Raw genomic sequence first — 24645 nt, 5'->3', positions numbered from 1 at the left:
CAAGCTCACAGCAGAGACTTCCCTGTATTAAAGTTACACATTTCAGTCATACATTGTCTGAATAATATTCTCACATGTTAATGAGCACTTTACTCATATTTAGATTTCTTTTTTAATTGGACATTTGGAAGAAAATTTATTTGGTAGTTCTTCTGTATAACAGTTTTTACTTTCAACTACTTATCAGCAAGCATGGTCTTTGTGTTGAAGGTACTCCATTCTTAAATAAGCTGTGCAGGGATAATCAAGTACCTAATTATCATTGCAGTTACAAATGAAATCTCAAATACAAAATATACCTCCCATATAATTACTGGGATCAAACTATTTTTAAATCCTTAATCCTGTTTAACTGGACTGTCTTCTAAAAGCAATATGTTTTGGTACTATACGAGGCAACATGTGCTCTTGTATCTTTTTTTTTGGCTTGACTGCACTGAGGATCCTATTTTTTGTGTACTTGATTCATGAGTAGTGGTCTAACCTTAAAATCAGTGTTACACTAGGAATTTGTGCAAACCTACTAAAGTTGTCTTACAGGAGAACAGTGAGAGAAATAAAAGGAGACAACAGTGAAGAGATTTCTTTAGGCTCCATTAAAAATGACTAGCTAGATACTAATAGCTATGTATTTTGACTGTTGTTAGATGAGGGTGGTGATTGTTCAAGAAGATGTACTGTTTTATCTTAACAATGTGGACATCAGACCTACCTTGTTTTTCCTATATTCCACCCCTCTTCCCCCTTTTCCCTGGTTGCACATTAGTTCTTTCTTCAAGTAGCTTGGTATTTTTGAGGTAAGGTCTTTATGTTTATTCTTACCTACTCTTTGTAGGTAAAATTTCTGCTGCAGTGATGGTCCCGGTCAGGTAGTAATACTATCAGTAGCCAAAGTAATAGTCTCCAGACTCTTGCAGGTACTTTAAAATTGTTCTTCAGTGTAATAATGTTCCATTCCTTCTCCCTTATAATGTGTCTTGAATGTGTCCTTGGCTTGCTTGCTGTTTCTTTTTGACACCTCAGAGGAAGTTTTTCAGCACACAAAGGTTTCTTTGTTATTATTCTTCCCCTCTGTTTCTTGTCTTCTCCTTCAAGCAATTAGTCTATAAAATGTGGCAAGTAAACATAGCCCATAATTTTCTGGCCAGCTAAAGTCGACCACTTCCCCCTTCTTTTTGTAAAGTATGGAAATAAATCATGACTTCAGAAGTAGTCTTTAAAACAAATCAGGAATACTTTGGTACCAATGGCTCAACTCCATCTCCAAGATAAAGGGGAGGAAAGAGATATATAACATTGATATCATTATTTCTTTAAAATGAAGAATTATGCAAGTGTACTATGAAGGCACTAGTGGTGAGAAAAGTGTTTGAAGTACTTAACAGGTTCAAAATTATATGCTTAATACAGAATCACAGAATGGCTACGGTTGGAAGGGACCTTAAGATCATCTAGTTCTAACTGCTCTGCCATGGGCAGGGGTATCTGTATGTATAGTGTTTTTCTTTAGTTCTTCCTGTAATTTAAAATGATGCTTTTTTTTCTTGGGGATTATACATCTGCTCATTTTGAGATAAAGTCCTATGCCTGCAAATGTACTAAGTCATAAAATCTCAATAGTTATTGTAATCTGTGCTCCATCTTTTGAAATTTGCAAATAGCATTCCTTTCAATAATGCATATTCCCAGAATATTCCATGTGAGAAATTTACATCAAGATGAAGAGAAGTGTCTCAACCATAAATGCAAATTTGCTCTTATGTGTTAAAATGATAAGTTTTATCACAGTAGGAAAGTTAATGCAAAAGATGAGTTGTGGGAGAGGTCATCCTCTAGGAGTAGAATCCACCAAATACTTGAAGTTACTGTCACAGAAAGAGAAGACTTTGTGTTAAAGACAATATAAACCTGAAAATGACTTCTGATGTTGTCAAGTTAAAAGCAGTTTTGCTCTTTGATCTGAAGAGTGGGTTTGGCTCTTGGATTTACTAAGAAAGAGAACAGCATCTGTGTTAGCAATGAATTACTGATTAGTTCTGTGGAGGAGTGAGGTAGCTAGTTCAGTGTGGTTAATAACTTCCATTTTCTTTTGCTCCCAAGATTACTGGGGAAAAGGACTTAGTACCATGGAAGAGGCGTAAGAAAAAAGATGTGGTACAGATGATGTACTTGTGGGATGTTGGGGAGTAAAACCTTTCTTCCTATCCATGTCTTTAAGAAGAAAGTGCAGGGTGGCAGAAGAGCAGGCTGTCTTCCTAGACTTTATCTGTATCTCTCTCTTACTTTAATAAAATCCTTTCTAGAAAATGAGAATGTATTGGTGTTGAGAATTGCCCTGAAAGACTTGAAACTCCTATCTTCCCTTTTATGCCTTTCTTTAGTCACTGCTGTGGTAACTGTGTCATTGTGCTTTAACAGGCAGCCATCCAGAAACTGCTCACCTTAAAACTCTCCCTTTTCTTAAGATGCCAGTAGCAGTCTGTGTGTGAGTATGTATTTATGTATAACTCAGTCCAACTTCATCCAAACCTGTTGACCTCAGGGTATTATACAGGTGTTTTAATAGTAACACAGGGATCACTGCCCATGGGTATGTTTGTGTGGTGCAAGGCACAGATGCACAGAACAGATCTAAATTAGTCTGAATTTTATAAGCAGGATAGTCAGGTCAGTGAGGCATACTTCATACAGCCTCATACCTATTTTAATTGCCTAACACAGCTCACGTCCTAGGCAAATACCACACCATATCTTGCACATACATGTGGTCAACTACTCATATCAAGGATGAAGCTTCCTCTTGTTTTTACTGGAAAAAAATGACAGTGTTCGATAATATTGGATTAACAAATGCTCTTCACAAGAGCTGTTTAGAAAAAGGATCATCTTCTAGAGCAGTTAAGATGTAGGCAATGGGTAAATACAACAAATCAGAGCATAAAGGAAATATAATGGACCAGTTACCTGACCACATGAGAAGTTTTTATGCCTCCTAGATTTGGAGACTGTCACTAGTGATATCTACATGTAAGTTTTCTGGTTATGTATCATGCAGCAATGCTTATTTTAAACAAGAAAATAATTACCTATAATTTTAAGCCACTTCCCAACTCCCCATACAGAAGAAGACTCTTTAGCTAATACGTCTGGTAAGTTAAATTTTTGTTTCCTCATAGAAGTATTTCAGACTTTGTATCATTTAAATTTCTAAAAGAGACCACACAGAGCATTAGACATGGATTAAAACAGCCAACGCTTCCTTCACCCTTAATCTCACCCTTTTTCTTTACACTGCCTAAGTAATTCCTGGGTTTAAGAACTCTAAAATGAATGGTGAATTGACAGACTACTTTCTCCCTTCGAAGCATTGTTGGATTTGTTTTCAGTGATAGCTCTATTATAAAAAAAGTATATATACAAGAAGCAGCTGTAACCTAGAGTTACAGGAATGGTAAAACCCAAATGATTGTATGATTTTGTATTGTATGATTTTTCACAACCAGGAGGGTAAAAACCTGTGATTCCTCTTCTGTGGCAGGCCAATATGCCAGCCCCAAACTAGATGCAGGGTCACTTGGGTCATTGTGGGATAGAGTTGCAGGTAGCCATGACAATGCTTATCTTGTCACTGTATGCCAGGAATCCTCTCTGATGTTGGCTCTAAGTCTGTGCTACTTCTTTTCTTGCACATCTGGCTTGTGCTAAGCAGTTACAGAGACAAGACTGCACATATTGCTGCCTTCTATGTGTATATTTATCATCTTGACTGCAAAAAGCCCTCAGTTAGATCATTTGCAGTTTGCAAGGGCAAGTAAACTGCATTCATTGTGTAGCTGAAAGGAATTCTAATAAGTTGTAATCAGTGTTCTCTGGTTTTGCTTCTCAAATGAAAGGCTGGAGATAAATAAACTGACCCTGTAAGTTCTACTCCAGCATTTCTCATCAGGGGAGCACTTGACAAATGAATATGATTTGTTCTTTTGAGTCTTGCCTTTTACCAAGTAAACAACACTGCTGTAATGATGAAAAAAACCCAATAAGTAATCCACTGAATACCCAGTAGGTGAATATTTGGGGAGTTTGAAACTGCAGATGTTGGCTGTCTGATCCCAACACTCAGTGGCTTCAGCACCAGTTTAAACAAAAGGGAAATTGATCTGCATTATAGCCATCACCTTTGGTACTCAAAGCATTGTGTTGTTTTTCATTTTGTTGGTTTTCAAAGGCTGGAAGAATGCTGATGTAACAAATCCTGATCATCAAACGTCCAAATGACCACTCGAAGGAAATGCTGTGTGCAGTATCTTCCTAGCAAAAGCAGTCATAGTATTTGGGATTTGGGTGTCATGAATGATGAGACTTCCATTTGTTTCTTGTGGTTATAGGAACAAGTTAGGTCATTTCAAATCACTTAGGTCAAAAAGGACTCCTCTGTTGGACTCTGTTGCCCCAGGTACAAAAATTAGTATCATAGAATGGTTTCAGTTGGAAGGGACCTTAAAGCTCACCCAGTTCCAACCCCCTGCCATGGGCAGGGGCACCTTCCACTACAGCAGCTTGCTCCAAGCCCTGTCCAACCTGGTCTTGAACACTGCCAGGGATGGGGCAGCCACAGCTTCTCTGGGCACCCTGTGCCAGTGCCTCAGTGCCCTCACAGGGAAGAACTTCTGCCTAAGAGCTCATCTTGGTCTCCCCTCTGTCAGGTTAAAACCATTCCCCCTTGTCCTGTCACTATGGGCCTTTGTCAAAAGCCCCTCTCCAGATTTCTTATCTGCCCCTTTAGGCCCTGGAGCTGCTCTAAGGTCTCCCCTTCAGGAGCCTTTTCTTCTCCAGGCTGAACCAGCCCAGCTCTCTCAGCCTGGCTCCAGAGCAGAGCTGCTCCAGCCCTCACAGCATCTTTGTGGCTTCCTCTGGACTTGCTCCAACAGCTCCATGTCCCTCTTATGTTGCCCCAAAGCTGGATCAGGACTGCAGGGGGGGATCTAACCAGAGTGTAGCAGAGGGGCAGAATCCCCTCCCTCAAACTGCTGCTCACGCTCTGGGGTTGCAGCCCAGCACATGGGTGGTTTCTGGACTGCAAGTGCACACTGAAGCTGGGTTATGGGGAGCGTCTTGTTACCCAACACTCCCATGTCCTTCTTTTCAGGGCTGCTCTCCATATACCCAAACATAAAGAGATCCTGATATGTGCGAGGACATTTACACGACAAATTTTAAACAGCATTTGGTTCACCTTTCTACTGAATCATTATGCTGTACTTGTCTTGATGCAGAAGAGACTATTTTGAGAGCACATGGCCTGGAAAAGTATTGTTAAGCAGGTGTAACAGAAATTCTTCTCATAATGGCTCCAAATAATTCAGACAAATACGTCATGGACAGTTGCTCCTGACATAAGGGAGTGTATAAGGTGTAAGAATCACAACTTGTGGAAGACTGACTTTGAAGAACCTCATTCTTTGCAGTAACTGAGCTCCAAATGTACAAAATCGTAGTACAGCTGCATAATGAAGGTGATTCACTCATGTTTCAAGGTTTTCCCGAAGTAGAGCTTGCTTCAGGTGAGACAGATTTTAGTCATTTATTGTCATACCAATGTATGGTACACTTAAATATGCTGTTGAGGGAGGTTTTACGTATTTTTGTTTGTTGATTTTTTTTTGGGGATGGTTGGTTGGTTGTATGTATCATCATCCCTCCCCCCCTTCCCATTACTTAGACTTTAAAAGAGAACTCTTAGTGGAAAAAGAAAACAAGCTTTCCAATGTAAGACACTATCTATACCTGTCTAAAAACATTCATCCTGGTTCTGGTGGTGGTGACAGGGTAGAAGGAAATGGGCCTTTTTAAAACTAAAATGATGCATGTGAAGAATTCAGATAATTCTTTCTCATGCATTTGAATGGATTAATGATTTTATAAATTAATTTTAGATGCTGTTTGCTGTTTCTGTTTTACTGAGAAATGTTTATAAAAGTTGTTTGGAATGATTGCAAAGGAAGTGCAATGACTGAGGCTCTTGGTTTTGCATATAATTACTAACTGTTTCATTGTGGTGTAGTTGTGGTGCACATACTTGCATTTTATACATGGAGGAGGAGTTAATAAAGCAACAGTTTTGAGCGTTTATGGTTGAACATAAAGCTCCATTTGTGATCAATCCCTGTGGTAACCTGGTGCATATCAGTTGTTAGTTCTGGATAAGCTGATCTAGATTGATTTGAAAAGTAAGAAGGGATGATAATGTTCAGCTCAGAATGAAAAATCTCAAGGATTTGGGTTGGTTTGCCGTCTGCTCCTTAAAAATATGCATTTGAATTGGCATCAAGTTTTAATGCTTGTTAACAACCTAACAAGCTTAAAATAGGAATCCATTCCAACCTTTCTTAGTCCAGCCAAACCTGATCCAGTTATTCCATCCTTCACCTCGGAATCAGTGAAAGGATCTGAGTGAGGCTGTATATTTAATATGTGGGGCAGCATAAATTCAACCCAACCATGTGATTCAGATTTTGTGGCATCGTGTGTTGTGAGAAGAGTTTGAACATGGAAAAAACTAAAGACCTTTTAATAAGGTGGTGCTCAGGAACATGGTAGGGTAAAATGGCTACTTGGAGATTTGCCCTAAGGGATATACTCTGAAGGTAAGAGAGCAGAAAGTACAAACCAGATTTTCTCACAGATCTGATAAAAGAATGGCCTAGGAAATCTGAATGGGTTTATGTGGGTCTGCATGCTTACAAAACCTGTAAGAGAAGGAAGACAATGAAAACCAATGTAAAGCTTTTGTTATTTGCTTGGAGGTTCTTTTACTTCACTCTCAGTCAGAAAAAAGTGCAATTTCAGGATTTCAAACTGCAGTGTCACCTGCAAACAACTGCTTCATAGATCTTGTTTCTAAAATCAATTAATTTTAATGCAATTGAAGTAGCAGATGCCATAAAATGCAGTTCTGGGATGGACTACTACTTGAGAAAGGCCTATGTTAATCGCAGTTCAGACCTATTATTTTCAAGTCACACTGGTATTCTTTTTGGGGTAAAAAGATTTGATTTGATATTGAAGTGACAAAAGGAGAAGTATATTGTTCATATTTTTCCTTACAGAATAATAAAAATGGGTGAAACTGCCTAAAACATCCTAAAATGTCAGACTGGTGTGAAAGACTTGATCATCAACATATTGTAATTGCACCACTGCAGTTTGCTGAAGCATTTGCTAGAAAGAGCAATTACAGTAAAACATAATCAGCACTTCATGTCATAATTGTGCAGACTGTTCAAAGCTGTTGGAAATTCTACAGTGCCATGTGTGCACATTTGGCACACTGTGACTAGTGTTAATTTAACAATAAGAAAATGCTTGCAAATCATGATCAGAAGTAGCAGCAACTGTGGTACTGTGTACTAAGGACTAACTATTTTCTCATGGTTAAAACCTGAGATGGAAAATCTAGGTCCTGTTACTTCCTCCAGCACAAATGCGTGTTCTGCTTTAAACCAACTGCATCCGTGTGTTTTCTAGGCTTGCTGAACATCCAAACCATCTTTTGAGAACTGTGAAGACTGAACTTGTGATAGAAGTACTCAGCATGTCAGACTTCAATTTGTGTTACTATGACCCATTTTCTGTAAATTACTGTAGTTCTTCCTGGATTCATCTGATGGGTAGCTAATTCAAATTGCAGGAACAGGACTGGGACCAGAGTCCAGTCCCCAGCGTGCTCCCAATCTGAGCCTATGGGAAGAATAGCTATGATCCCCTTTTATGTTTTCACCATGGGTCCCTGCACCTCAGTGTATGATCTCTAGTGCCGAAATAAAAGAATCCTAACAGAAGTAGTGGGCTATGCCCTGATCTCCAGCTGGGGGTGTGAATTATCAAAGTAAAGGTAAGGTGACAGGATATGGATCTCCTGAAGGCAGAGAAATTTCACTGTCATAGATTTTTCTTTCCAGATTTAGTTGCCTCTTTTTGTTGCTTTGTTTTTGGTGGTACCTCTTACAGAGAATAGAATCTGGCAGATTTTAGAGTTATGCTCTCTTTTTGAAAGAGGAAATTCTTGGCTTCAGGAGCTGCTGTCCAAGTAATTTCATTTGCAGCTGAAAGGCAGCAGTCAGCACACACTTCAGCTCTGTGAGCCTTTGCTTCCTTTTGCCCATCGGCTGGATGTTTCTGCAGCAGCAACAAATTGCACCACAGTCCACAGAAGTCTAACATCAACTGGTTTATTGCAGTTGTTAGTTTGGGAGAATCCATGACCTTTTCTCTATGGCAAGAATAAGGTTTGCGAAGCACTGTGAAGAACTCCTGCAGGCCTTTGAATTGCAGGGAAATGCATTGCACCCAGTTTTCATTACATATATTTCTTTTTGTAACCATAGTCAGTGTTAAGCTCTGTGTATGGAATACATCAAAAGGCAGCAGTAGTACTTACTGGTGCCAAGCCAGACATATAGTTTTGTTTTGTTTTGGTGGTGGTTTTTATTTGTTAATGTTCATCCAGTGCTAACTCAAAGGAAACCACTTCACTATGGAACTACTGGTATTCTTCAGTAGACTGAAGGCCCTGATCCTGGAACAGTATCTATTTCTGATGGGCATGTACACATGTGACTTTGGCTTTCAAAACCAAAAATTAAGACTATACGTGTGAAGCTCGTTCCTATAAACATCTGTTGGAAGGTATCTGCTTGCTACTCTGAGTAGGTTCAGTGAACTGGGAAAAAAACATGTACAAATATCTCTCAAAGTCTGCATCACAGGAAGTTCAGGTGCCCAAAATGAAACACCTACATAAGCCATCTGGATTTGAGAATTCCCAAAGTTCCCATTAAAGAAGTTAAGGCAAAAGGAGCACGAGTTCCAGTAACACCTGGGAAGGGTGAAGTTATTTGAATTGGGTTGTGAACAGTTTTGATTTTGGTCCTAAAGCTAAAGCTGATACTCTGCTGACTAGTAAACATTGGCTGTTGATTGTGTCACCTGAGTGAATGTCCACTGAACTGTATCCTGTTTTCTCTTGATGCTTGCTTTCTTAGTACTGACTGCAGGAGGCAGAAGCAGTTTGTAATTATTTAGTCTTTTAAAACTTCAGCTTTGGCTGCAATAAAACTTTACAAAATGCATAGCCTGTGTGAATAGCAGTGGTAGTTAATATGATTTTGTCTGTGTTTAGTAGAGTAGGGATGTTGCATGGTTTGGGTTATGTCCAATTAGTACTTACTGCACCACGTTATTCCTACTGATTGGGCTATTTTAGTAGCCTTTTCAGAGGCTTATATTCTTTTTTCCCTGAAGAAAGGCAAGCACAAGTAAAATTGCTTTGTTAAAGTAAGAATGAGCTTTATTTCTGAAGAAATAGTGTTGTCATAAAAGTGTGTCCCCCAAAGGCAATGTTTTCCATTAAGAGTGAAAGATTTAGTGAATGTCCGTTAGAATGGGATATCTTCTGGTAATAGGGAGACAGTTCGAGGCACACTTACACTCACAAGGTTTTTACAGAGCATATAATTGAAGATTGTTTGATTTGTGTTTTTTTTAATACCTGTACAAATTCAAGTATGTCTCTTGTGACGTATCTCTCAGAACGTTGCTTTTCTAATCTTCGTTCTCATTGAGCTCACCCCCCTGTTTACTCAGAATGCAAGATGGTTCAGAGAGCTTTTTCATCAGGTTGAAACTTCCAAAAGGCAGCCTGTTTTCAGAAATAAGCAGTAGAATACACGTTCAGATTTTTAAGATGGTCTCGAACCAGATCCTCTCCCACAGTGGGCCCAAGGTCTTCATTCTCACAGTCCCTGCGTCTGCCTTCCAAGACTTGGGTGGGGCAGTCAGAGCCTTTGCCAGTGAAGACCGAGGCAAAGAAGTCATTCAGAACCTCAGCCTTCTCCAAATCCTGTGTAGCCAGTTCTCCTGAAAGCTTCCTCAGGGGGCCTGTGTTGTCCCTAATCTGTTTTTTATTCGCTACATACCTGTAGAATCCATTCCTGTTATCCTTAACATCCCTGGCTAGGTTTAATTCTAACTGGGCCTTAGCTTTCCTAACCTGGTCCCTAGCTTCCCAGACAACATCCCAGTATTCTTCCCAGAGTGCCTGTCCTTGCTTCCACCTTTTATAAGCCTCTTTTTTCCTTTGAATTTTCCTCAGCAGCTCCTTATCCATCCAAGGAGGTCTCCTGGCCCTCCTGCCGCACTTCCTTCTAGTTGGGATGCAGCACTCCTGAGCTTGTAGCAGGTGATCCTTGAATATCAACCAACAGTCTTGGGCCCCCCTACCCTCCAGGGCTATATCCCATGGAACCTTACTAAGCAGGTTCCTGAAGAGGCCAAAGTCTGCTCTTTTGAAGTCCAGGGCAGTGAGCTTGCTACACGCTCTTCTCACTGTCCTGGGGATCTCAAATTCGACCATCTCGTGATCGCTGCATCCAAGGCTGCCCTGGAGCACCACATTCTCAATGAGCCCTTCCCTGTTGGTGAGCACAAGGTCAAGCATGGCACCTCTCCTTGTCGGCTCCTCTATTACTTGCAGAAGGAAGTTGTCTTCCACACAATCGAGGAACCTCCTGGATTGCTTGTGCCGTGCAGTGCCATCGTTCCAACAGATGTCAGGGTGGTTGAAGTCCCTCATGAGAACAAGGGCCTGGGAGTGTGAGGCTTTTCCTATCTGTCTGTAGAGTGCTTCATTCACAGGTTCTCCTTGATCAGGCGGCCTGTAACAGATCCCCACAGTAATGTCTCCAATGGCTGTTGTCCCTTTAACCCTGACCCACAAACTCTCTGTAAACTGCTCACGTGTCCCCAGACAGAGTTCCATACTCTCCAGCCTATCCCTAACATAAAGGGCAACTCCCCCTCCCCACCTGCCGGGCCTGTCTTTTCTGAAGAGCCTGTAACCTTCCATTCCAATGTAACCTTCCATTCCATTTAATATATTAAGTAATTTCCACTATTGAATGGCATAGATCATGATTGCCAGCTCTTGCTAAAGATTGCCTAAGAGACTGAACGGGTGGATTTAAGCTACCATATTTTAGATAATATCATACAGCATAGAATAATAATGAATAAAACAACTTTTATTGCCGTTATAAATTTATCATAATATTTCCACATGGCATGTTATGACTGTGTTCTTATTTTTCTAAATCTCTTGCACTCCCTCAGTCCCCTTATTTAGCCATTCATTCAGCCTGTGTCCAGAGTAGATGAAGGTAAATTAATGTAATGTTTGTATTTTTCTTATCAGAATTGAAAAAAAGTCCTTTCAAAATGTGATTTTTGACCCATTATTATTTTTTAAAGCAAATTTCTTGGCTCTATTCAGGAAAAAAGAGAGGTTAATTTATAGAAAACTAGAACTAATCCTAGAATATTTCCAGGGTACTAAAACATTTCACATCGAATTTAACGCAAAACAGTGGTTTTGTTTCTGTCTTAATTGGGTTGTCTGGAATGTAAATTTTAGGTCCATGAAAGGAATTGAATTGCATCACTGGAGCAGCCTGAAAATGGTGAAATAAATTTGTCAGTTAAAAAAAAAAAAAAATATATATATATATATATATAAATATATATATATATATATATATATATATATATATAAATATATATATAAATGGCACCAAACTTCAAGGTCTGACTTTTTGGTTGAAACTGGAACAAGATTTTTCCCCCCATGATTAAATGTGAACCTTTCGCCTTTTTAAGTGTTTGGCTATTAACACAGCATTACTTCTAAGGAGAAAACTCCAAGCTGATTTCTTGCCAGCTGTCACACTTAAACAGCTTGGCATTAAAAATTCTCAGAGACAGAAGCTGTAAAATGACATCAATGGCTTATTAAAAGCCATTGTTAGGAAATGTATAGAAATTACATGTTTGTAGTTTCAAAGACAATTAATTGCAACTGAACTATTTTTAGCTTTTTAAATATTTTTAAATGAATCTAAGTCGTGTTAAAAATATGGGATTTCCTTTGACTTTTTAGGGCCCTGTTCTTAATTCTCCCTTCCTGTTGCAAGCTTTCTTGGCATTATTGACTAATTCATATTTTAGGATGGTTAAACATGAAGAAATGCTGAGTCTCAAGATCCGTGTTTTAAGGTATTCATTTGAGGTATGCTCTCAGCTCTTAGGAATGCCATCCAGACAGGCAAGCTCAACAAAAAATGCAGTTGAGCAGAATATTCAACAGCTTTACAGGATCTGAATGTTTTTTCCTCTTTCTGGAAATACTGAAAGTGCTTTTCTGTTCTGGAGCTGTTTTTCCATTGGAGTCCTATTGCTAGAACATGGTGGAATAAGTCCCTAGTTTGGCATAAGTTTTTAGAAAGGATGGCTTACTGGGCAGTTTGAGACTGAATGTTGTGATAGCTGATTAGGTATTGGAATTAGCTGGATGGGTTGATGGGTGGTACTCATTCCTTGTTGCAGGCTCCTGGTTTTCCCAATGGTTCACCTTTCTTGTCATTTGCTGGCTTTCTGCGTACTCATCTGCTTTGGTGGGAAGAGATGTGTCTTGACTGGTGACTGCTTTTCCAGTAGGAAGCTAGTACCACAGGCAGGTTGACCTAGTTTAAGTGATCTTGCATTTCAGAAGTTCACAGCATGCACACTATGGATGAAGTGTGTTTGGGGCCAGGGTTAAATGGAGATGTGGAAGACTAGGAAAAAACATTGTTCTGAAGTTCAACTTCCTAAGAAGCCTGTGCATATATTTCAGACTCAAAGTCCAACATTTTCCTTTGGCAGCATAAAACCTTTTCTTTCTGTTTTTTACAGAAGAAACACCATTAATTAGGTGCTTAAGAATGCTTAAATTGTTAGGGTCAATCCTGGTTAAAGATGGTTGGATAAGGTATATTTTATCCTACAGTAAATTGTGGATGCAAATCATTTTTCAGTATGAACGATAGAATTAAGTTCCCAAATTTGTGGTGGATGTGAAGTTAGGACATGGCATTTATACAAGTATTGTATCTTGGAGCATGGTTTGCCCTCCACATTGACTCCTGTAGAAGGCTTTATTCATCAAGGGGTTTGAGCCGCTGTTCTGCGGTGCATAGCATTTTACACCTCCAGTGTTATTTCTTCGTAAGGGTGAATATGCTTTTAAGTCTTCTGAGAAAGCATTCTTGCTCCCAGATCCAAAGCAGAGCTTTAGGGTCTTTATAGCTTCCAGACAGTTTTCAGCTGTGCATTCTCCACGAGGCAGCATGCTGCACTCAGGGATGCATTAGAGCCTTCCCCTAGCTTATTAAGGTATAAATTAAGGAAATGAACACACAGAGTTCCCTGCAGACATCCTCCATCCCTGCTCCAGACTCTTTGCCTCCCAGTGGAGGGTGCAAAGTGTTTTCCCACCGGCCCTCCAAGCACTTACTTGCACACACAGCCCCGCAGAAAGGTCAGTATGGGGCTGCCTGTCACGGCTGGTGTCACCGCATCCCTTTTCCTGCCAGAGTGGATTTCTACTTGGAAGAGAGCATCATCTTGGACAGGCAGCATTTTAGGCCTGAAGTATTCCGTGTAGTTTTTAGCACTCTGGCTCCTGATGGCATCCCTGGGGCAGAATGAAATATTCATTCATTGGTGTGACAAATCATAAAGCCTGCACCAGGGTCTTGTTATCCCGTGGCTGATCTGACCCCTGCTTAGCACTCTGCTGGAAATTCTTACTCTCCTGTCAGACTACTTCAACATGAAATAAGCCATCTTACAGTGTGATCTTTTTGTTGGCAATCCCTATGTCAAATGAAGATCTGTGTTCAAGCAGATGACAAGACATTAGTCTCATGTTCTAGAGGAATAACTGAGGCCTTAACCACAAAAAAAGTGCTGGCTAGCAGCATTTTAGAAATGGGAGTTACAGTAGATGTTACTCCTGTCAAAAATACATGCAATAAAAGTACAGAAAAGGAATGGCCAAACACAGTGTGATAAGATCAAATGAGTTGTTGCTACACTGTTGGTGGAATCTTCAAAGTTTGTCATGGAAACTAGGCAACACTTAACCAGCAGCTCATTTTTCCACCAGAACCACTGTGTGTTAGTGCTCTGGCAATTGTGTTAGTGGATGTGATGATGCGGGATTCAGCTCCTGTGTTCTCTTTGATGCTAACGGCATATCCCGGGATATGAGTGTCATCTGAACTCAAGGCTTAGATAAACTTCTAAACTGGGAGAGCAGGGACAGGAAAATTTATTCCTCTTAAAACTCTAATTCTCAGGAAGATCAGGCTGTACCCTAAATCTTGTATGAAACGTAATCTCACTTGTACAGATTTGATTGTTATTTGAAATTTGCCAGGCTCTTCCAAAAGAAATCCTTAAAGCATATTTGCAGTTTCTATTTTGTATCCCAGAAACCAACAGAGCTTTTCCAATACAAATTAGAAGAGAATTTTCAAATCTTGAATATTCATAACCTGAAGTAATTTCATTCAGAAAACTATGGGTGGTATTGCCAGCTACCAGTGATGAAGTAAGATGTTTCTGAATGGGAAAAGGCTTTAAACGCTGAATCTAAAGCATTGTTTCAAGCTCTCTCCTGACTGGTATTTCTCTATACCAGTTGTGTGCTGTAGGGATTCCAGCACTCCTTTGAAATTTCCAATTATTTGAGACCTTCCAAGTATGTCTCTTCTTGCGTGCTCGAGACTAGTCTAGGCACAGTCAATCATTTGTGACCCTCTAGGAGGTCTCTAGCGCGCTGACACAGAACTTGTGGATAATTCAGGAACAGTACTATAAGCCTTTGGGTTTAGGATGTTTGCAGTGGAATTAACATGCTCACTAGTTCAAACCAAAGGCTTGGCAAGCCAAATGCCAGCTTAGTCCTGTGTTGAACAGTTTTCTTTCCCATGTCACTATAAACCTGTACAATTACAGTGGTAGTCCTCATCAAATTCCAGATACAAACCCAACCTTTATTTGTTAATCGTGTTGAAAAAGTTAAATAGAGAAACATTTCTATGCTTCAGTATTTCCTCTGTTTCATAACTGAATGGAGTAAATATAGCCTAGTAATTTAATGACTACCTTAGTGGTCTCAAGGCCATAATTTACTGAAATGCAAATGTTCCTCGTGAGGGAGCATGGCATGGCAGAATTTACACACATACCACAAACTACCCCCCTTCTTGGAGAATAAACTTGATTCTCATCTGCCTTCTGTTCTGCCAGTCCTGGTGTTAGCTTGGCTAAGAGTAAAGCAAGGGTGGAGGGACACTTAGTAATAGACAATTGGCTTGATTCTTCTAGTAGCCCCTATGGGTAAATACAGCAAGTTTAGAAAACTCTCAAATCCAGCTGTATGGTATAAGGAAGCTCAGCTTCCTGTGCACCTTTCTGGGCCTGTATTTAAGAGATATTGCTGCATGACTCGATAAAAATGAGAATTTATAGGATTTCTAGGGATTCTGTTATGCTGTGAGATTCTGAAATGTCTTTAGGGTTTTTTTATGGTCTTTCACAGATGATGTGTCATTAGCCTTGAATGAAATAAAGGCATTTAACTTTTCTCAAACATACGAAATTTTTGACATGCCCACTTTGGTTTTTAAAGGTTACAAAAGATAATCTAAATATTTTTAATTTTTTAACTGTTTTTTTGCTCAGGTCATATTCAGGTCTCTGGATATTTTGGCACATCTGGAGCTAGTTGAAAGCAGTCACATATGTTGATGGAAATGTCTGTCAGTGTTTTCAAATCTCTTTCATCACAAAAAAAGGATTCTGTCCTTTCTGTCCAGAATTGTCTGTGCCTAACTGAAATCCAGCCATCTCAAAATCTCACCCCAGTTTCTTCAGTTTTCTCTTAAGATAGATTCTGCTTTGCTAGAAGTTAAACCATGAAAGTATGCTATGAAAGTCAGTCACTGAAGTCCATCCTCACTGGCCTCTGTTAATGGCTGGCTGCACAGTTTGCTGAAATCTTACATCATCAAAGACCCTCTGGCATGGCTGGGTACCTCAGTCTGAAACCCCTATTCCTTCTGAGCCATTCTTTTTGGGGGGAGATGTCAGAGTAGCTGAGAGCAGGAGAGTTTCTTCAGGCTTGACTTTTTGATCCTGTTAGTCCCCAGGCGTAACTATAATAACACAAAAAGCTGAGTTAACTGATCTCCTTGTCCTAAGAGATGTGTTCTGCTTCACTTGCCATGCCACTGCTTACACTTTATTTACACAGGCCTCCTAGAAAATGCTTCACTTCATAAGCAACTATAATTCAAACATGGTTCTGTGATAATAGTTTACATGTGCTGATGTTTAATGGGGATTTTTAAGTCTTGTGGGTAGGGATGTAGGTAATCACCTGTTATTCATGTATCATGTGTGATCAGAAAGCTCCAGGTTACATTCAAGAGAATACCAAGAATTAAGCTAAGATGGTTAGGTGATTAGGCTCCATGTTCATTGTGGATACTGAAGTTCATCTTCCTAGTCACCTAGTCTGTAGCATGCATGCTAGGATAGATGATAAGTTGCAGAGAAACAGGGGCTGCCTCGTTAAAAACATTAAAAAAGTTGTGTGAGAGCTTATTTCTCTTATGTCTTCTCTTTGATTAGTTTATAAATCAGTTTACTATTTAACTCAGTAAGTAGGGAGCTTTATGAGGAAAGTGGGTGATCTGAGATGGCTGTTTGCTTTTTGTGCAGTTCTTAACTTTCAATTAAGGACAAGTGGAGATTATATTTATTCCTTGTGAATTGTCCCTATGTCATTTAAATGTCCTCTGCAATTGTAGGAGACGCACAGTCTCTTGAAGTACACAGAAATAATTGCACAGTTTGTGGCAGACCATGCAGAACCACAGAAAAGAGAACATCCTGTCAAAGTCAAGAAGGTGTGTTCTAACCAAAGGCCACTCATGTTTTGTCTGACATGCCTCCTGTTCTACCATCAAGAAATTATGATCCCGATTATAAAATCCTGTTCACTAGCTAATCATTTATCAATCATATGAGATACTTGAGCTTTATATTTTGTCCTTTGTAATAAAATTTATAGAAGCCGCTTGCTTTGTATTTCCTATAAATGAAAACATAGCCATCTTTCCTACTGAAAGCCTGAGGACTTGTCATTGAAATGGAAAGGAGTGTAAGTTCTGCATTTCCAGTAACTGTGTGTCTATTTCAGTGACCTTCCTGATGAATTATCCTGGAATGTATGTTAAACAGTAGGCCTTTACAAGGTCGCCCTGACAGGTAAAGTCTGATTTCATGCATCACCAACCAATGAGTTCAGTAGGGGTGTGTATTTAGCATACAGAAAAATCTGATCTATCCCTCTTCCCAAAAAGAGGAGATTATGGCGTATTTTTGAAGGCAATGTAACTTCTACAATTAGACCTACTTTATGAGCTTTCATGAGATATGTATTTCTCTTTGTAAATTAAGCTTTCCCCACAATCAAGCTTTCACTTAATTGCTCTGCAGGAAAAATGCTAATAAACAAAGAATAGTATTAAAAGGCTTATGACAATAACGCTTGTTGATCGTTTGAACAGCTCCTTACTAGCAACGTGGTTTTGCCAGCAACTGCTCTGTGAAAAGGCCAGTTTTTGGTTTTATGCTTTTTCAGGATGTGTGATAAAAGTTGCAGCCCTATAGAAAACAACTTCCAATTATTCTTGCATCTGAGTCCACATGCCTTTAGTTGTTCTTTCAATGTAAAATAAATCAGTTTATATAATAAACTTGGATAAGGCCCAAACATCCACGGCACTTAGCTGGCTTCAGAAGGTTAGTGAAGTTAAAATGGATTGTTCCAAAACGTGTGTTTTTATGTCATCATTTCCTTTTTTGGGAGGAAGGAAGGAAGGAGAAGGTATTGACTTAATCTTGAAATGACCCAACAAGACTGTAATGTATGTTCTTCCTGATCTGCATTCATGTCTTGTTCTGTTGTCTGGATGGCACACTTGGGGATAATGGAACTGAACTCTAGACATGTTGAGAGCTTATAAGAACTGTTGAGATAATTTATATGTGAGTGGCATTCTGAAGTACCCCCTTTTCAGGCACCTTTGGTCAGCTGATGTGCTCTTGGTGTGTGAGCAGTCTTTCCTTTGAGACACTTCAAAGGAGAAGTGTCACTTGGGTCACTAATCTGTCCTTTTTTTGGTACTGCGCACATAGTAACTAAAGGTAGAAAAATCCATCAGGATTGTTTTCTTGAGGGTTAACAGCTAACTCGGTTAGCAATATAAGGACTGCTGTACTCCCAGGATGTATGATTTGAACTCCTATTTTACTTTGTCACAGAGCACCTTCCAGCAGTATGCGCTTTATGAAGGTTTGCCATATTTTTCTGACATGACTCTGTGACTTTGTGCTTTTAAGCTGGTAGCTAGATCCTGTAAGGAATCCTGCTGCAGGGATGGTGAAGGCTGAAGCCTGGGTGTGAGTTTGCCTGTGCAGCACCTTGTGACATGTACTTAACTGGCAGCTGCATTCACTAGGGATAAAGGACATTTCAGATACAGGTACAGAAACACTGTGTTCTGTCTTTTCCTCTTAAAAATTTATTTTATGAAGGAAAGTAGAGGTAAAGCAGGGAAGAAGAACAGCGCTATGTTCCAAACAGCTGCAGAAAAGAATCAGCTCAGCTGAACTATCCAAATAAACAATTCTTGTGTCACTCTATGGTTCTTAAAGTTCTTTGATTTAGGAGGAAGGTATGGGAAAAGATTTTGTACTAAGATTTATGGTCACCTCAATCTGTCCAGGCATTTTATTGTATGGAAAGCTGAGGGGGGGGTCACCTGATCATGTAACTGCCAACACAGGGGAGAGACTGAGAGATTGTTGCTAGTAAATGGCTCTCTAATCTGCCAAAAAAAACCCCAGAAGCAGTCATGAGATTCGGTTATTAGTATTTGAAGGTACAGAAATTCAAATGAGGGCATATTAGAACCAGGTAATAGAATTAAGTGGAATTTTTCTATTATAATGCTTTTCAATGGGAGATGCCAGCCAACCCAGCATTCTGTTGGGATCTATTCAGTCAGCCATCTTCTGGAAACCTAATAGGTTTCATCCCTGGCTGGAAGCGCGCTGCAGACCCGGGTAACCAGGGATTTTAGGTTCATTCCTAATTTCAGTTGGACACTCTGAAAGTGAAATGCTTACAAATACAAGTGCAGATTGCTGTGAGATCTTGAACAGTTGAAGCTGAACTTATAAGGAATGCAAAGGTTCTTGTACTCCTTCTATAAAGGATATTTCAGTTGTACCTGTGGTTCTTCCAGAATGGCAAATGTGACAGCAGTGTTTTTTTTAAGATGAAATGAATAATAATGAAATCTAGAGAAAGTAGTTCTCATTTTCTTCTTACACAGTTCATTGTTTCAGTGTATCAGAGGTCATGAGATAAAAGCGTATATCAAGAAAAGCCAAAGGAAATAGTAATTCTGCAGCTGGTTAAGAAGGTATTGCAAAAGGTCACAGAGTCAAGTGCTCATTTCTTGCAAAAGACTGGAAGACTCTTGTCAGAAAACTCCTTCTTCCTTTCTTGGCATACCAGTTTCTAAGTGAGTGTCTGTATTCAGGGATTTTAGCATAAAGCTATCAATGTTAAATACCAGGATACTCACATTTGCAATGACGTGTTGCTGTTGACTAACAGACATGTCTGCTGTGTTGTATTTGATGTGAGATTTTTCCTAAATCATGTTTGAAAGTGATGGTTTCTGGCTTCTGTGGATTGGTTGGTGTATGGACAATTTAAGCCTTTATGTGCATAAAATGTAAATGTGCTTTTAAACACATTTTTTCCAAGCATATCTGCCTGTAAGACAGTAATGCCCTTTCCATAATCATGTAAATCCATGCAAGAAGCCAGCAGTTTCTATGTGAAGATTTTATGTTCATAATTCTGATTTGTAATTAGCAGAGGACAGAGCTTAGGATAAACACATGGTCTGTAAGATATGAAAGCAAAATGTGTATTTTATCATTAGCCATATTGTAAATCATCTTCAGTGTTATAAAACATTCCAATTCTCTCTGAAAGCTCTCTCCTCCTTTTGAGCATCCCCTGATTTAACAACCGCAGCAAACAACCCCAAGGAACCAACCAAACAAAAATGAAACAAAACACCACAACTCAAGCAATATATACTGTTAATGTCTCATTTCTGGATGAGTTAATGAACCCATTAATGATTTTGTAAGTAGAATCTTTCTGTCCGAACTAAAAGGTCTGCCCATTTCTTGTGCGTCAGAGCAGCTTTCTGCGTGCCCTGCTTTCAAAATGGCTGAACAGGTTTTAATCGATGCCTTGTTTCATGCAAGATGAAAGCTGTTGAACAGGTTGCTGTATTCCATAACTGAAAATACATTTAGCAAGACAAATGTATGCCAAAAAGACTACTTTTATTTTCCTATTTTAAGAGTTAGGAAATTAGGAATCTCGTACTCCTTAACGACATAATTTAGATGATCCCAAAGCGACATGGATGAGTTATGTCCAGTGTCAAGGGGACATCACCAAACTGGAGAGGATTCGGCAGTGGGCGAGCAGGTGGACATCTGGGTAGTTTAACGTTTCCTGCGTATGAACGCCGTTTGAGAGGGGTGACTGACAGGCAGCGGCACCACGTACGAAGGGCAAAGAACGAACCTGGCTCTTGCGGCTCCCTGCGGCCAGAGGGAGGCGCTGGACGGAGGCAGGGACCAGGACCGCGCGCGGCAGCTGCCCCGCGAGCCTCTCGCTCCGCCGCCTCCCGCCTTCCCAGCCCTGCTCGCGCTGCACAGCTCTCGCGAGCTCCGCCGCGTGCCGGACGCCTCTCTCGCGCCTCGTGGTCGCCGTTCGGGGGCTTCGCGCTCTGCGCGCGTTCCTCGCGCTCCCCTGAGGGAAGCGCGTGCGTGTGTGTGCGGTGGCGCCGGGGCTCTGAGGTGAGCAGGGAACGGCGTGGCGTTGGGAGCTTTCGAGCGGTGAAATATGCTCTGCATGGGGCCAGAGAAGGGCAACGGAGCTGGTGGAGAGCCTGGGGCACAAGTGTGATGGGGAAGAGTGCGGAGAAGAGAAGGCTCAGGGGCGGCCTTACTGTTCTGTACCGCTGCCTGTAAGGAGGTGGCTGGTCTCTCAGGTAACAAACGGTAGGGTAAGAGGTAATGGACTAAAGCTTTGCCGGCGGGTGAGGAGGTGGTGGCGTGTGTGTGTTTAGACAGGATAGTAGGAGAAATTTCTGTGCTGAGAGGGTGATCAGGTCCTGGCATAGCCTTGCTTAATTTGGCTCCTGTTTCCGCCTGTATTTCTGATTGAAGGGGGTGTAAGAAAGTGATGTAGATTCTTACGGATAATAGTGTGCATTCAAAAAAAGTAAAAACTGGCTCATACAGTGTGTGCCTTTGACAAATGTGGCACCCCTCTTCCTAAAGTGTTTTATAGTAGTTTTAGTGCAGTGAGTATGCTTGTAAAGGCTCCTTACTATGCACAGCTGTGTTCTCAAACAGTTAATCGTAGAAGAAGACAGTTGGAGTCTCCTGTGCAGTTGCTAGAGCTGACAATCACTATCATAGCTTTAGGCTGAATTGTTTTTCTCTCTTGACGTCTGCTAGCACCTCAAGCATGTATTTCAGGATTCCTCTATGAAAGACGACAGCCTGTGCTTCTGTATTCACAAAATACTGAAGCTTCACCTTGTTCCTTAGAGGAAATTGCTTGCTCTATTCTGAAATATTCCATGTCAGTCTAGAGGCCTGTTGTGTCTCTTATGATGTTGAGGTGGGATATGCTTTGAGGAAGAAAAATCAACTGATCACTTCTTCTGCTATATCCTTCCAGTTTCCACTGTCCTGGAAATTGTGTGGTTTTATGACAAGTCGTTAAAAAGTGAATACAACCCAATAGACAAGAGAAAACTCCCTCCAAATATTAAGAAAGATATAATTACTGAAAGTACATAGTCATTTTTACTCAAATACTTATAGTAAGTGTTGGTTTGGATAGAAAAAATCTTGTAGTAAAACCATCATATTTTGCTTATGAATATGTTTACTGCACAAGTGTTTCTGTTCATGTCTAAATCTAGGGTCACAGGTGGTTTGTAACAACTTTCCTTTTTTAACACAATTCCTTTGTTACTCATCATCTGACTGTACACTGAGAAGTGATGATAAATGTTGAATATTTTTATAGGCACTGATCATTCAGCAGAAATGAAAACAATTTACATTGTTTCTAATTCTTGGGGTTGGTTTTTTGTTGAACTCAGCATAAATGTAATTATTATCTACTTACTGTGAGAAAAGTAGCTTTGCAGGACTCTGAGTCATTACAAATTCTTTATCACACTAAAAACTTTCTGATTAGTATATTATTAAGGAATACTTTTTTGACTTCTTGCAAAGATGAACTAAGCAGCTTACTTTGGTGTTTAGAGACTATAGACTGTCAGTCTAAATTGGTGTTGAACAAAAATGACTTCTTTTGTGGTTGATACTTGTTTCAACTGATCTTAAATATCAAGTATTTTCAAAGAAAACAACTCTATGACATCTTTCTGACAACCTTTTAATTTCCCTGAGATTCTGAGAGAACTACAGTAAAACCAGTCTGTCAGCAACATTGCTTTCATCTTAGTATCCTGGAGGTACGTTTTATGTTACCCCTTGAAGGAGTTCAAGTTTTCGTGTGTATATTCTTTGCTGCTGTAACCTAGGATGCCCTTGTAAAGGGGAATCATTCCTAGCTCTATGCCTTTGCCTCTTAGGTTGTTTCAGACTGCCAACAGCAACAAAGGGATGAGTGCCTGCAAAATGTACGTTGTTGACCTACAAACCCTGAAGACTGATCATTTCAAAATACAGTGTTCAAAACCAAAACCATATTAGGTTGCATACTGTATTTTCCATAAGAAAATAGCTTGAGGCAGCTGGTGAGGCCTGAAGACCCTTCTCTTGTTTGAGAATCCAGTGAACTTTTCAGAAAGTGTACCAGTGGGATGCTGAAACAATAAGTGCATATCACAAAATTACAGAATGGTTTGGATTGGAAGGGACCTTAAACTTAAAGCTCATCCAGTTCCAACCCCCTGCCATGGGCAGGCACACCTTCCACTAGAGCAGGCTGCTCCAAGCCCAATCCAACTTGTCCTTGAACACTGCCAGGGCTGGGGCAGCCACAGCTTCTCTGGGCACCCTGTGCCAGTGCCTCACCATCCTCACAGAGAAGAATATAAAATTATTTCCAACTTGTCAACTTTGTCCCCCTGTGCAGGTAGAACCAAAGATGCTGCTGGACAAAGGACTATGAGAGGCGTGTTTCTAATATGTGATATTTCAGATTCTATGTAAATAACTGATAAAGCATTGCTTTTAAGGGAGGGAGGTGTATGGAAGAAAAATAGGTTTTGTTTAAGTAATACTTCTTTTATCCAAACTTGTGTTTTCTCTCCATAAAATACTACCATTATTCGTTAATCTTCTAGATCATACCTTGTCACTTTTGGTGGCTCTTGTCTGAGGAGGAAATAGATGTCTATTGTTTTGGAATATTTTTTTATTAAAACACTTGCACTGCAAATACACTGAATATTTTATTACCCGCTGATTTATAACACTTGGTTTTAGTGTTTGTTTTTTTAAGAGTGTTGCAATCATAGACAACTTAGTATTTCACTCTGTAGTAATTCAGGTCAATATAACTGTAAAAATACAAGATCATAGCAGAGAAACCAAAACCAGAGATTTGAAGATGCATTCTATAGTTTGACATAAATGTAAAACCTGAATCTGGTTATAAGTCCTACATCTGAGTTGTTTGGGACAGTACTTAAGTGTTTAAATTGAAAAGGTAAATTTGGAATTGGCTTTTTGATTCTGTAAATGTTTGATAGCATTATTAGCTTTATACATAAGATCACTGAGACTGTACACTTAACCCACTGAAAAGGTGTACATTCTTACAGACTCTGATTGGAAGCTTTAAGAGTAGGAGTATGTCACATTGGTCAAGAAATCTACTTTTATTGTTTTGAAGCGCAGTTTGGTTACTGTGTTATATAGTTTCGAAGGTAGATTCTGATGAACTGAATAACAAGACCTTCATGTTGTTGCTTGAACAGCTGTTAAAAAATATAGCAAACGTGACTTCAGTTGAAGAAATTACTGGGAGCAATATCCCTTTTATTGATCAGCTGATTCTACAGGTCCTTGTCCTTCAAGGACAACCTACAAGAGCAGTTTTCAGACCCTGCCCAGCTCAGAATAGCCCACTGTGGGATTCCTCTTTGTTGCATCTTCAAGGGTAGTGGATGTAAATATGCAAATACCTTCCTTAGTAACTAGTGACTGCTTATGTCAGTAATAAGTATGGGGTAAGCTGAGGTTCTTTCATACAGGTTTTCTTAAGATTGCTTTGGGTTAAGAGCATTAATGTGCTATGACACTGTTGACTGCCACAGAGGAGTTTATACCTGATAACTTGATGCTCACAGGATGTGTAGTTTGCCTAAATGATTGCTTACTGGAGCACTCGGTGTTTATAGGTTTAATTTGCCCAGAGACTTCAGTCAGTTTAATTTACAAGGAAATGGTTTTGCAGGACTTCTGAGGGCTGCGTTATGACACATTTTTATTAATTATAAATCAGTTTTAATTTATATCTGTTTCCTGGCTTAATGAGTATGAACA

The 24645-nt window shown here is 39.9% G+C and overlaps 1 protein-coding gene across 5 annotated transcripts in view; it reads left to right on the top strand.

The window, feature by feature from the left end:
- CLSTN2 (calsyntenin 2) overlaps positions 1-24645 on the top strand; it is a 385524-nt gene that overhangs the window by 115255 nt on the left and 245624 nt on the right. The window contains exon 1 of one of the 5 annotated variants that reach the window (XM_065675431.1): positions 20800-20904. The exons of 3 other annotated variants lie outside the window; for them this stretch is intronic. The gene's annotated coding sequence lies outside the window, so the exon portion shown is untranslated. Of the gene's footprint in view, positions 1-20799; positions 20905-21030; positions 21099-24645 lie in introns of those variants that run through there. One more of the 5 variants, XM_065675434.1, reaches the window with a different exon arrangement.

The sequence above is a fragment of the Lathamus discolor genome, chromosome 3, assembly GCF_037157495.1.
Source record: "Lathamus discolor isolate bLatDis1 chromosome 3, bLatDis1.hap1, whole genome shotgun sequence".
Taxonomy (NCBI): domain Eukaryota; kingdom Metazoa; phylum Chordata; class Aves; order Psittaciformes; family Psittacidae; genus Lathamus; species Lathamus discolor.
The sequence above is the reverse complement of the archived record's forward strand: the minus strand, read 5'-3'. Positions and strand labels throughout refer to the sequence as shown.